The sequence below is a fragment of the Excalfactoria chinensis genome, chromosome 8, assembly GCF_039878825.1.
Source record: "Excalfactoria chinensis isolate bCotChi1 chromosome 8, bCotChi1.hap2, whole genome shotgun sequence".
Classification (NCBI taxonomy): Eukaryota; Metazoa; Chordata; class Aves; order Galliformes; family Phasianidae; genus Excalfactoria; species Excalfactoria chinensis.
This window is the reverse complement of record NC_092832.1, coordinates 18,392,252-18,406,894: the sequence shown is the minus strand read 5'-3', so window position 1 is coordinate 18,406,894 and position 14,643 is coordinate 18,392,252. Positions and strand designations below refer to the sequence as shown.

The 14,643-nt window shown below is 50.1% G+C and overlaps 1 protein-coding gene across 16 annotated transcripts in view; it reads right to left on the bottom strand.

The window, feature by feature from the left end:
- PTPRF (protein tyrosine phosphatase receptor type F) overlaps positions 1 to 10,863 on the bottom strand; it is a 342,731-nt gene extending 331,868 nt beyond the window's left edge. For 13 of the 16 annotated variants that reach the window (XM_072343753.1, XM_072343759.1, XM_072343765.1 and 10 more), the window contains exon 1: positions 10,478 to 10,608. The gene's annotated coding sequence lies outside the window, so the exon portion shown is untranslated. Of the gene's footprint in view, positions 1 to 1,973; positions 2,053 to 10,477; positions 10,609 to 10,725 lie in introns of those variants that run through there. The other 3 variants (XM_072343754.1, XM_072343762.1, XM_072343755.1) reach the window with 3 other exon arrangements.
- Positions 10,864 to 14,643: the final 3,780 nt, after the last annotated feature.

Below are 14,643 nucleotides of genomic sequence, written 5' to 3'. Positions count from 1 at the left end.
TTTAATTCGTTATTACCACGTACAGTTAATGCAGGAGATTAGATGAGGTTTTGACAAGTCTTTTACACCTCTCAGGGCAGCAGTGCCCTTTCTGCTTAGACCAATATCTCCAGTCACCAGCCAGGGCTGACAACCCACAATTAACCATTTCCCCCTGCCCCCATCCCTTCCCATTCCATGTCACAGAACCACACCAGCCTGATTCAGAGCCAGGCCTGGGGCCACACGGGCACCATCTCAGCCTCATCTGAGACTCAGAAGCAGCAAAAGACAGAGCACAAACCACAAATGGAGGCGAGCACCCAACAGGACTGACTGTCCAAATATTTAACTGCTCTCCAGCGCTGCGGGTCAGATGGGTTAATCAAATAAACTTGTGTATCCTAAGGGTTTGCCCATTGTTTGTGCTTCCTTTAAATCCTTCAGGTTGGATATTAGGAACGATTTCTTCTCAGAAAGAGGGGTGATGCAGTGGCACAGCTGCCCAGGGAGGTGGAGGGGTCAGCATCCCTGCAGGTGTTCAGGAGCTGTGGGGATGTGGCACTGAGGGACGTGGTCAGCAGGCATGGCAGGGTGGGCTGGATACACTTACAGGGCTTTTCCAACTCTAATGATTCTGTAATTCCTACCTGACTTTAGGTTCTGAAGAACTGAGCCCCACGTAGCTACGAATATTTGCATACAAGAACCAATGGAAGCAGATGTCCAGATTTCTACATCATCAGCTGAAAGTTCTTCAAAAGGAGGTATCTTTGCTATATACAACCAACATGACAAGCCGTTTCAGCACACACTGGCACCATGCTCTCATGGGCACTCGCAATGCTACATTAGGGATCTAGAAACTTAAGCAATGCCATAAGATGTAACCACGCTGTAACTGGGAATACAGCACAACAACCCTTCCAGACTTGACCATTCAAAATCACCAGGACAAGAGAACAGCAATAAGCACAGGCAAAGTAGATGCAAAATGTTTTCAATGTGCCACAGTGGAAATGAAAATAAATCCAGGACTAAAATATAGCTTACTTGCACAGGTTTCTAATGTCATTTGTCTTCATTCACTGAGAATTTATGCACCATTTCAACCTGATAAGAATTTAATTCTAAGTAATAAAGCTTTACAAATTGAATTCAAAGGAGGGAAAGAAAAAAAACCAACAAAAAAACACCAGCATTTCCCAATTATTTCCAGAGCCCCACAACTCGAGGCTTCAGCTAAGGGAGTAGGGAAAGCTGCCACCACAAAGCGGAGCTGACATACGACCCCTGGATACAGCGGCACTAGCAGGCAGCTATGCTAAAATCAATACTAATTCTGCACGCTTCTGTTATGAAAATAAAGCTATGAAATTCCCTCATGCCCACCTGCCAAAGGGACAAAACTCAGACCAACTTTGTCGGAGAGGATTTTTAAAGCCTTTCTAAAGGCATGTAATGGATTCCGAGAGCGATCGTGCTCTGAATGTTCAGTGAACCAAATAATTTTTAATAGATTCCTCAAGGGAGTTTATTTTATGTTTTTAAATCACTGAGACCTTGCAGTGACACTCTGATTCAGAAGAAAAGAAAGGCCGGTGCTCGTGGGGCACGAGTTTTGTTTCTTCCAGGGTATTTTTGGGTATTGTTTTTGAAAGAAGAGCTCTTGTGCCTACTGCGATTTCTAAGTAGGCAGCAAGAAATATTTGGCTTTCTATGAACCTTTAACTTGCAAAATCGCTCCTGAAAGAGTACAATGAGCACTTTAAAGGTTTCTTATCGCAGAACTTTACCAGCAAAGAAAGTTGACCTATGGAAGAAACTGCAGCTGGAACCAGGCAGCTCACCCCCCTCAGCCACAGCTATACGAAAGCAGGAGATCCACAGGGCTACCAGAACCACAGGCCGAGATTTGAAATCCAAAAGCAACGCAAATTGGGGCAGTTTGCAGATTTCAGGCCAACATCCTCTCCCCTGGCACCGACACCCACCTTACCAGCCACTGTGGCACCCTGTGCTGTGATGGCAGCGTCAGCATGAGATGCAGCTCCTGCAGAGAGGAAATGTTCTCAGCTGTACCACGCAGGGAGCAGGAGAACAAGACGAAGAGCCCCCAGCGCTGCTGCCGTTAGAATGACTTCAGCGGGATTAGGCAGAGCCATGGAGGGAAAGCCTCACACAATGAGTTCTTTCATAGAGCAGAAACAAAACCTAACGCTAATCACACCAGCGATTCAGTTTCCTCTCCTAATTCCTAATCAGACATCAACAAATAAAAGCGAAACACTTATTCTTATTTTAATTCTGTGAAATAAACACAAGTGAATGGAAACGCTCCGCCCGGACCATCAGAGCTCTGCAGCCCCTTTACCTCCCAATGAATACACAGGCAGCTCAGCCTGCTCACACAGCCCGCTTGCAGAGGGGTCTGGGATGGGAGATCCGGAGGAGTGCAGCATTAACAAGCGGGAGAAACTTCAAAGCCAGCAAGACAAACTCAGCCAAAACACTCCTCCGTACAAAAGGGACCTTGAACCACAGCCATTAGAAAAAACATCTGGTGCGCCGCTTTGATTTTCAACATTAGTCATTGGACAGAAACAAAACATCATTATTTTTTCCCCCCAAAGCAGCAAATAATTGCAAATCCACTTCTACACATAACCTATCATTTATCACCTCATCAGCGACTGCTTGAGTCTGATGGAATTAAACACTCAAGTCAGGCAGTTTTTGTTAAAAGCAATAATTACATTGTTACTAGAATATACAATTAGGTAATAAAAAACAAAAACAAATCTGCCTAGCAATATTTTTTATGCACTCACAGAAATATTACCAGAATGGAAACAGGCAACACTATAATAATAATAATAATAATAAAAGAAATCCACTTGCACCGAAGTATAGCTACTTCTAATTTAAAACTTCACCCACAGGCAAAAATACATAAATGATTAGTATTATAGTGTTTATTTTAATTACACTGTTCAAGAGGAATCCAAGAGGCTGTTAACTCACTTCAGATACAAAGGAAGCCAATGTCTGAGCACTCATCCCTACCTGCAGCCTGGGCACAGCATAACTCAGCCCACCACCACCCCAACTCCAACAACAGCATAGCAGCGTTTCTCCTGACATCCCAAGGCAACGTGCAGCAGAGGCACCGCTCACCGAAAAACAAACAAAAAGGAAAGCAGGAGGTCATCAGATTCCTCACCTGCTCCTCGCAGACAGCATTTAAGAGCATCAAAAATTCACTAGCCTTCCAAGCACTGCTCGTCAAAGTTTAATAAGAAAAATACAGAAAGCTTTATCTCAAACTCGCATTTACAAACACTTTCCAGCAATCTGACTGCTACGCAATGTGTTGTTCTGCACTGCACAACTCCTGGTGCCTGACTTAAACACCTACAATCCAAGCAAACAAAGCAGTCCGTGGTGCCCCGTTATGAAAGATGTGGTATTGTCTTGATAGGACAAGAGGGAACAGCCTTAAGCTGTGCCAGGGGAGGTTCCAGTTGGATATTAGGAACAATTTCTTCACCAAAAGAGCAGTGGTGCACTGGCACAGGCTGCCAGGGAGGCAGTGGAGTTCCTATTCCTGGCAGTATTCAGGGACCGTGGAGATATGACAGTGAGGGACATGGTCAGTGGGCATGGTGGGGTGGGGACTGGATGAGCTTAGAGGTCTTTTCTAGCCTTAATGGTTTGGTGATTGCTGCAGCCACATTGCTGATCCCAACAATTCTACACAAGTCCTTTCAAGACAGACATTTGCCCACCTATCTGGGTGGCCCTGGCCAACCAAGAAACCTCTGAAAAAGACATCATCTTAAAAGATGCCCAACTTGATGGCAACAGGTAGGCGGTTACTGGAGGAACGCGGCAGCCTGTTGCCTCATAATCCTTCCAAACTCTTCTGTCTCATAATTAATTATGCTTCTTATTTCTTCCACAGACATAAGCAAGAGATCGTCACTGAGTTATTATAGCAGCACACTTTTACTTTGTAAGCAACATTATAATAAAGCTTCAGGTAAAGAACATAGTAAGAGCCAAGCACAATTATCGGCAGAAACAGCTTGCTCCCATAAAGCGGCGGTGTTTTATCACTGAGGCACATGTGTCACCCTTCCACACATTTCCCCCATGCAGATGAGAAGCACTCTGAGAGCCACAGAAAAGCTCTCTGTCCATCAACCAAGAGCAGAGCCGCAATCATGCACATAACCCGGGCCTCCAGGAGCTCTCCCTGCTGACCCGTGTGGGTGAAGAGGTTGGAGCCCACAACTACAGACTGCAAAAGATGAGGTCAATGGAAGTGCTGTTCTGAAACACCCCTTGTGAGCCAACAGTCCAAACAAAAGACTCCAGTAGGTATCCCACCACATCACTGCACACAAAGCATGAAGCAAGCTCATAAATACAGGGAAAAGTCAAACCCAACTTTGAGACTTTCTGAAACAGAACTCAACCCCACAAGGGTTTGGAAGTTGACAATACTTTTCTTCATTACTTTATCATTTTACTCCAACATCAAGAGGCAGAATTAAAGCAGGTACTCCATAATCTGATGAAATACTTTTCTCCCTTGGTGCAGCCTGTGCTTTATTAATGGAAGATACTTACAGACAAGGCTACAGCAAGGAGACAGTCAGTATCTGGAACACACCCTCACGAACTTGTACCTCAACCTCAGGTTAAGTACAATTTTATGAGTATTTTCTACCACATAATAATGCATAGATTAGAATACACAAGACTGTAAAGCAATTTTGTCTGTGCCCAAGATCAGTCTCAGCAAAGTCAACGAGAATATATATCGCAAACTATTTCTTCATCCACCAGTCCATGCGTATGAGGCTAATTTTCACTGTTCACATTAATTGTTACATATTTCACTTAACTTTGACAGGGAAAACGTGCTATTGGATTCCGCATGCATTTCCTACTCAATCTGTACCATCTCACATATTCTGTATTACAAGTAGTTAAAACACGATGGAAGGCGGGTTCATGAATTACAGGTTTTTTGTTAAGAAAGGGGAATTACTATCGATTCTGCAACGACTGAAGCTTTGATCAAACTTGATGAAACAAATGCTACAAAGATATAAACGTAACTACATCTTGTTTGGAGAAAAGTAGTACGTCAAAGTTCACAACTTCATCCAAAAATCAAAATAAGTGTTCTTTCCCTCCTCCCCATCTCCTATCCTCAAAGCACATGACACCTCAATGCCTTCTCAGCACCGTGTACAAAAGGATGAGGACCTTCTTAACCCACTTCTGTGGCTCTCCTCTGAGATAAAAGACCAATTATATTTTTATGCCCGTACCATAAAATCCCAACACCAGGCTAACCTTTCATACTTCTCATACTCAATTTACCTTCCCAATTAGCAAGCCTATCAAAACTCAGCCATCCTGATGTATACAACCCAACCGACGGCTCTGACAGCTGCCAAACCTGCTCCAGAAGAACCTCCCAAAAGCCTCTAGAAATGTAATGGCTTTTCCAGAACACTCCAAGAACTAATTTTGTGAGGAAATTTAACTGGAGGATCAAGTACCATCCCATGAATAACTTCCCGCTCCTGCAGAGAGGAGTTATTACAAAGCTTAAGTGCCCGCCTGACTTCAGCATTTAGGATGACACACAGGAGAAGAATCCGTACACTGGAGGGATAGAAAAGCAGCTACGCTATGTGGATCTCATAAAATAGAACAGATGTTATCCTTTGCATACACATATGCAACTCAGTGTCAAGCACTCCATTTGTAGGAGGAAAAAAATATATATATAAGGAAGAGAGGCCTATTAACCCGAGAGATAAATCCTCTCCACAGTCAGATGCATGCATTTTTGTTTAATTATAAGCAATGACAAGGTTCCTAACACTGCTTTTGAGAAAGCAATGTCACATGCCCAATCTTCACATTTCTCCCCTCTTCAGTTGCATCCGACAACTCCTAACTGTAAACTTCTTGTGCCAACCTAAATAATTCCTCTCTTTCTCAGCAAGGCTGGAAGAAAGCACTTACCCACTTGCCAGCTGCAGCTGAAATTTTGTGCCAAGAAATAAATGTCTTTTGGGCAGGTTGGAAGCTGGAAGCTTCTATGTCTGCTGAAGGACAAGGGTAAGAGCAGGACAGCCCTATTCTTTCCCAAATTAAGGCCATTTCCATATTTCAGCTACACAGCAGATTGCAGTTAATGAAAGCATCAGAACAGAGCTGCCTCCCCACCTCGGTCTGAGCTGATGTGTTAAGAGATGCTCTACCAGTTTTGCTCTTAACTAGATTATATATATATTGCTTCCACCCCCTGCTCCAGAACTTCTCTGTGTTTTTGCTCTTTAGAAAAGGTCTCATTCAGCAAAGTCCTTGAAGGAGCCCAACCTATTGCACCACGTTTCTCAGGAAGGCACAGTTGTGCACACACAGCATGCACTACCACTAAATAGCAGCACACCAGCTACCCTTCCTTAACCTCCTTGCAGAACCCGAGGATGAGACCCTCTGTCAGCAAGCAGAACCATTGCAGGTGCGGCTCAATGCAGCCTCATGAGTGTGGCAAAGGTGAAGACTAAGGGCTGCTTCCACCTGCCCCAAAGGCATGAAAGCAGACAAGTTCCAGAGAGGAGAAGGGTCATGCTCAGAGGCGGCACAGCGTCTGCACAAAGAGCTTCTACCAGGGCATTGCCAATGGGTCTGACCCCTCTGCTCCCCAATTTGCCCTTCTCCAAGCCCCCCTGACCGCAGGATGCTGCTGCCCATTTACCCATCCTGCATTTTTCAGGGCTCTGCAAAGCTCTATACACAACTTCTAATAATAAATCATGACCACAAAAACAAAGGCATGAACAAAACCCCGCGCTGTTCCAGCAGAAAGAACTCTTTCCCTCCTTGATCTACAACCATTGGCCCCTTACCCACCATCCCATTTGCATTTGGGTAGTAATCTGAATTTTACATTCAGGAACGCTCGGCCAAAATTCCTCGACAGCCATCAGAAGCTCAACTAAGAGAAACACGTAAGGAAGGCTGTGTAGTGTGCCAAAACCCAAGCACCCACTCCTACAGAAAGCAAAGCACATGCGCCCTACTAACGTGAGCAAATCAGGTGGTAGACTAAAAGAAACAAATGTTTCAAGGCACGCAACAGTATCACAAACTTGGTTTCAATACACACAGCACAGGGCATGCCTGTGCTACCTGCACAAATGGAGCCAAGCAGCACCCCTTCCTGCTGCTCGTGAGAGCTCTACAACCGGTGCCTCCCGTATGCCCACACGCAGTTTCATTAAGCTCGCTTGACATTAGATGAAGAAAGAGTACAAGAAAATTGCATATTCCCTGCCTAAAGTAAACTTGTCATTTAAACCCAGCGTATAGATAGAATCTGATACAGAGCTGGCGCCGTGAGTCATTCCTCAGCTTCAGAGTTTGTACGACAGTATTCTTACATATGTTTTGCAATACTTTCCAGTCAGCTACCACCCCGTGTAATTACAAGTTTTTACTGGAAAGGAAGCGTGCATTTTGCATCTGAGCACCGCACTGAGGCAGTTTGCTCCTGCAGCCGGATTGTGATCAGACATAACTGTGTATGGAGCCCTCCACCTGTATGCAAGGTGAAAGTTAAGGCACTTCTGAAAGTGCTAATGGTGAGCATCACACACATTCCCTAACAATCTCTTCCTGGCAGCCCAGGTGCCAGGCCTCCGCTAACGCAGCTTCTTTACTACCTAAGTTAGAGCTGCACTCATTCAAACCCTGAACCAGGCATCTGCTATCCATTACAGGTGCTTCACTTGAGAAGAACACATTACTTCTGTACCGCAGTGAGATAACCCATTAAAAAACCTCCCCGCTGTGCCAGCTTCACCTTTTGTTTTTAGGCTGAGTAACACGGGGGTAATTTAACTCTCAGCCCCGGCTTCCGAGCGGCGCTGAAAGAAACAAAGGTACTTAGAGCCAAGATGGAAAGGTTTGTCCTGCTTGGTGTTTCCAATGGGATCAGCCCCAACCTGCGCCAGGCGGCACTGCAGGGACATTCCCCACACACCACTCCCAGCCTGCACCAGCACACAGAGCTCTTCCTCCAGGCTTTGGAGTTTGCTTTAAAGCCAATCATCGTTACTCCTATTGAAATTTAAATGGATCGGATTGGAAAAAAATGAGGAGAAAAAGCACCCTCTGCTCAATGAAGTTGGCTGGTTAAGATTCAGGCGCAGGCAACAACAATTGGGCTTTTTTCCCCCCGCTCCAAACTGCACATACTATGACCTACAAGAAACATTTTCTGCTTAAAAGTAATACTTAAATGGAGATCTATGGCTGAACGTTATCACAAGGATTGCACTTACTTGACAGTCTGCTATTAGCCAACTCCATTATCGCTATTTGCAGTTTTTAAATGTACAGATTCAGAAGTAACTGTACAAAGCCTCCATTACAAGTGGATTTATGGAAAGCCACAGCAATAATCATCCTCATTAAGCATATCTTCCCACAGCCCTGCATTATGTGGACACAAAGAGGAAAACACTTCTTCTCTGTTACCCACAAGCTTAGATCTTTCTCCTTATAATCACCAGCTCCGACTGCCTTTGCCAATGACAGTTAGGTAATGTTCCCAAAAGCAGGACTTGGGTTAAAAATAATGAAGAAATACCTGCACATCTCTCAGCCCACAGCATAGGGAAGCTGCTGCTTGGGTTTTCCAGGCACTGACCTTCTCGCTGCCAACACGGATGGGAATAAAACATTATCTCCAGCTCCTGCTACGTCACTAACATACTTCTCCTAAATGTATTTACGGACACATGTGTGCAAAGAAAAGGGAAGAAGGCAACATTGGTAACGAAGCTGAATTACAAGAATCTCTTGAGCTAAAGTGATGCATTAACTCCACGGCCCTGCGCTGGCTTGACCCCTTCCCGTGTGCGGTCATGCTGAGCCCTATCCCAACGGGCAGGGCAGCACACATGGCAGTGACGTACGCTCAGAAACTCGCGCAGTGCAATGGAGGGGTGAAGGCTGACACTGAGAAGTTGGCCACCCCCCCCCCCTCACCACGTAGACTACCCTTCTGGCTCCCCCCACACTTCAGCATAGCGATGCGCTGCTCCCACGGCCTCAGCCCCATAGCAGAAATAATAAAATGAGGATTAAAGTACACTTGCTCCCTCCATAAAACCATTCCCGTGAGCCGAGCACTTCCTGCATTGCTGGAAGGAGTGTAGTGTACTCAAATAAATAATTAAATAAATGGAAAAGAAAGAAAGAAGCTGTTTTAAAGCCACCTGGGCAGCCCAGGAACAACCACCCGTAACCAGGCACAGAGATAAGTCAATTGCAGCGGAGGACCTTTGTAATCTCAAATTAAATTTGTCATTTCTCTTAACATTTACTTTGAAAAATGAACAGTGGTGGTTCTACAAGAGAATAAGGAAGCTGTATTTGCCATCCCCGCTCACGGCAGCCGTCCTCGGAGAGCTCTACAACAGCAAATATCCAACGTCGCCTACATTTGCAGCGTTGCTTATCCAGTTATCCTCAGACTAAACCACTCCTTACGGCTCAATTCTACACTCGACACCGGCAATGCAACTTCATTTGCTTACATCTGAGATCAGCACAGCGCTCCGTAACGCCGTTCCGCAGCTGCCCTGGTCAGTCTCCTGGAAACACGGCGCATCCCTCCACCAAGAGGGCAGAAACACTTCCCTCTATTCCACGTACTCACGCTGCTCCAAGTCGGCTCCCAGGAGCACCCTCCCACAGCATCCGGACAGCGGGCGCTCACTCTGTTCCGAGCCCAGAACACCGGCCCGAGCCCCAAGCCGCTCGCCCAGAGCCCAACAGGTCGCGGCTCCCCCCGGCCCGGCGGCAGCCTCAGGAGCTCCACGCCGAACGCGGTTTTTCCCCGGGACCTCCCCCCGCCCGCAGAGCGGGGCCCTTTGTTCTCGCACCCGGGGCCCCGCACCCCGCGCTCTCCCCGGGGGCACGGCGCGCCCCGCGCCCGCTGCAGCGCCCTCCCTGCTCCGAGAACAGCACCGCACCGCCCGGCAACGCCGCGAGCCGCCCTCGCCCTCCCCTCGCCGCTCCGGGACACCCACCCCGGGGAGCCCCGCGGCCGCGGGGAAGGTCACGCCGTGGCCCACCCCGGAGCGCGGCCCCGCGGCGGCAGGTGCCCGGCTGAGCCCCGCCGAGCCGCGCTCCCCGCCCGGGGAGGCCCCCGCGGGGCGAAGCCGGCGGCGACCGCGCACCGCGTGGCGGCCCCGGAGGACGTGGGGGGGTGGAGGGATCCGCCAGCGCGATCCCGGCGGCCCCGCGGGGCAGAGCCCGGTCGGCGGCGGGGCCGGTGCCGGGGGGGGGCGCGGAAGCGAGGGGCTCAACAGGCGGCGGAGTTTGGCGGCTCCCCGGGAGCCGAGCCCGCCGCGAAGGGCTGCGGGGAAAAGACGCCGCGGCCGCGACCACTTACCGGGGCTCCGCGGCTCCGCCGCCCGCATGCTGCCTCCGGCCGCCGCGCGAGAACCGCCCGCCGGCTCGAGCTCCGCTCCGCTCCTTCAACCTCAGCCGCCGCTTCCACCGCCGCTGCCGCGCGGGACCGCGCTCCGCGCGCGCCGCCGCCTCCAGCCCGCCCCCGCCGGGGCCGCGCGCCGCGCCCGCCCCTCCGCCGCGCCCGCCCCGCCGCCGCCGCCGCGCCGCCACCTGCCGCCCTCCGCTCACCTGCGCCGGGCCCGACCCCGACCGCCGCGCTCGGCCGCGACGCGAGGCGCCGTTGAGACGCAGCGCTGCTCCCGGCCACGCTCGGCCAAGCTCCGCTCAGCTCCGCTCCGCCGCCTCTCGCCCTCCCGCCGAGTCGGCCCGCAACCCCGCGGGCACGGCCCACCCCGGCCAGGTGTGGGCGGGGGCGGGGGGCGGCCCGACGGGGCGGGGCGGGGCGGGCGCGGCTCGGGGCTGGCGCTCGCTCGACGCCGCCGGAAGGAGCCGGGCCGGGGGCCCCGCGGCTCCGCGCTGAGGGTCGGCGCCTGTGCAGGGTGAGCGGGGCCTGCGGAAAGTTTGGTCGGCGGCAGGTGGACGGCAGGCTGCGACCTGTTGCCATTCCTGATCGTTTCGGCCGCGTTTCATCGAGCTGCCGTGACTTGAGAACTGTCTCGGCCCGCGCGCCCCATAACGACACGTTTTCTTGGGCCGCTTTGGCTCTTACATCCCTTCTTCTCCCCCAGCGAGTTCCCTGCACGCTGGAACCGAGCCGCGTGTTGTGCCCCTTCGCGCGGCGGAAGGGTTAATTAAGTGCCGCTGCGCTGAGCGTTTCGGTGCTCGCTGGCTCCCGGCCCAGCGCTTTCTCGGTGCTGGATTGCATCAGAGCAGGCAGGAGCACCTCGCTGCGCTCCCCCTCCGCGCGCTGTGCTTGGAGCGCTTTGCCGTTTCCCACGGCATGTTAATTCTTTCCCCTGTGGTCTCCAGGATTTCTTCTCACGTGTTTCTCGGAGGATGTTCTGCCCCGCTTCTCCCACCCAGGTTGATGCAGGGCGCCGCTCTGCTCTTCTCTGCCCCGTACCGGGCGCCTGCAGCCCATCTTGCCGCTCTCGGCGAGCCCTGGCTCCCGAGACGCTCCCTGCTCAGTGTCCAAATGTCGCGGCAGAACAGTCCTTCCGTGCATTACCCGGCGAGGCCACGGAGCTCCCAGTAAGTGTATGTGGCGCGGGGCCAGGCAGCACTGCCAAAGTGCCCGTGGGTTCGGCGCTCTGCACGAACATTTGGATGTGCTTCAGAGCACGGGGAGCTGGGAGAGCCTGGCTCAGGGCAGCAGCTCCCAGAGCCGTGTGGGTGTCCGCTCCCTCGGCTCACGCATCAGTGAACGTCAGGTGGGTCAGCTCAGCCCGGCCCCTCTTCATTTCATGTGGAAGCGACGGGGTTTTGATTTCTCCTTAAAAACAAAGATTAGGGATTTAGTGCCTCCTTTGCTAATGTCAATCTCTTAACAACTGATCAGAGGAGACACTGAAATGCTGAGCCAACCCGTGGGACGGATTTTAAAGACATTCCTAGGCACCTAAAACGTGGGTTCCTGAACACCTTTACAAATGTGGATTCATGGGACTGACGCAGAGCTGCCTCATAAACTTTCGATGCCCTGGAGCTTCTAGCCAAGACTTGCAGGTAAATGATTGTCCCATGGGTGTAAGCCATTAATCATTGGCAGCATGGAACAAAGAGTGTTCACATATGGCTACCACCCAGAATTTTTTGTTATTCCCTTGCACGCTCGATGCCTCCAGTACATAAAGCCTCAGAGGACGATGACTGGTGTGAGTCCAGGTGCCTGGACCCTCAAATATGGGCCTGCCTGGCAGTCAGCTCTTTACCTGTCCAAGCACTGCACAGTGGTGGGGCACCATTCCTCAAAGCAACACCATCCACCTAGGCAGTCTGCTTGTTGCGCTTTGACAGTGAGCCAGTGTATAGATACTGTAGGGTGGGCTTTGAGCTCCTTGAACATCATAAATCAGTATGAAATCAAAAGACCGGGATTCTGATTCTTTTTTCAGACTAGGCAGAACAACTACCTTCCTCATCTCACGTGCTGCAAAACTTGCTGAATACTTCGGATGGAATCGATTAGCTGCAGAGCCTGTTGGACACTCATCCCTTCTCCAGCTGTTTTGTACAGAGGAACAGTTCTGGCTGATGACTTTTTCTCACCTGACTTTGTAGTAATTGTCAATCGTATCGTCAGGTCTTCTGGTCTGTTTCACAAGTGCCTACTGCAATGCTCAACTTTGTGCTAATGTAAGATAATACGTCTCCATCTGTAGATCGGCGTGACAGCACAGCTTGAGGACCATATGGCCTTGACTCTGACTGCCCACCAGTTTTTCAATATTACCCCCAAGACTCCGTTCATTTCCTTTGTCAGACGGGATTATTAGAATTCTCTGTTTTGCTCCAAATGCATTCATAAATAATGCCCATCTCCATTTTTCCCTGACTAGAAGGAGTGCAGCCTTGCAGGAGCACCCCGATGCTTCCCTGCCTGCAGCACTAGGTGTCTGTTCCTTTCAGCCTTCCCGACAAGGATAACAGCTTACCCTGAATTTTGCTTTTCGACAGATTGCACTTGATTGAAAGAATAAAAGACGGTGTTGTAACAGCAGCGCAGCCACAGTGCCAAAGTGGTGGTTACTTCTACTTCCTGGCTGTGGCACCAGTCAGACCCTGTGGGCTTTCTGCTCCTCAGTTACCTTTCTGCAAATTTGGTACTGTTGCCTTTCCCTTTCTTCAGCCTTTGTCCCAAATGACTGCAGAGGTCTGGCCAGGATGTTTGCTGTCTTCCTGTGGTGGTGTGTAGCTCTCGGCACAGTGAAGCTTCCCTCTTGATGGATGCCTTAGAGATCCCACATAAGCAATAATTCCTGTAGCTCCTCTTCATAATAAAATAGAAAGGTACGTTTGTGGCCAAAACAAACAAACAAAAAGCACAAAACACAAACACTGCCTGGCACATGAACACACTTTGGACATCTATTGTATGGGGGGGAAAAAATCTGCTCCTGTCTGAATAAAACATGGCAGAGGAAGACCCTGCGAGTGCTGAAACTGAATCATAGAGTCATTAAGGTTGGAAAAGACTTGTAAGATGATCCAGTCCAACCCATCCCCACCGTGCCCACTAAACCACATCCCTCAGTGCCGTGAAATGTCCTCCCGCTTCTGCTGAGGGCAAAACTGGGAGCGCTGGGATGACCGATGGCAACTGGTCCATGGGAGACATTTCCAAATGCACTGCCAGGCTCACTTGTGTAGAAGAGCAGGTGTATGGATGAGCACTCCTTCTTTGCAGCTTAGTCTCCACATGTCCATGCCCCAGTGACAGCAGTTCAGTCTTTCAGTAACCCTAAAAAATCGGTGATGGGAAGAACAGCGTAAGTCACTGAACTAGATGGTGTACGTATAAGCTGAAGAGAATGGCATCAAAAGCTCAGTAAGCTTGCCATGGGGTGGTCTCTGCTCCCCTCTGTTTCCTGACAGTTTGTCTCTCCCATGTTAGGAGCTGGGCTCCACGATCTTTACAGATCCCTCCAGCCCAGGATGATTCCATAACCACCACACTACACCGATGCTGTTCATGGCCCCCTGCCCCTCCTTGTGCAGCAGGCTGCTGCCCCACACAGTGCAGCTGTCTGCACTTCCCAAGCTGAAATACTTCTCCTCACAGGATGGCTGTGAGGTAGGAAATTACCACTCTCCTCCTTTTAGAGATGAGAAGCAGATGTGGGCAGAAGCTAATTGACTTAGCTAATGTCACGCCGGAGTCTGTGGCAGAGCAGAGCAATGAGATCAGCCTCCTGCCCCCATGCCATGTGCCAGAGGACAGCTCGTCTCCAACATGTTTTTTTAAGATCCTACACATTGCCCAGGGAAAATTACAGCCCTGTGCAAATTCAAGGCAGAAGCTTTCAGATCATGGCAACCTGGGATGGGAAATTCAAAGAACGAGCTCTCAGATCACCACAACCTCAGAGGGAAGGGATGGCTCTTACACAGCTCCAAGTCGTTCTGTGGCTGCAATGTGACCGAGCTCTTGTGATTGCTCTGAGGACGAAGCTTATTTCCCCTGGCCAATGCCAGGGAGCTATTTGT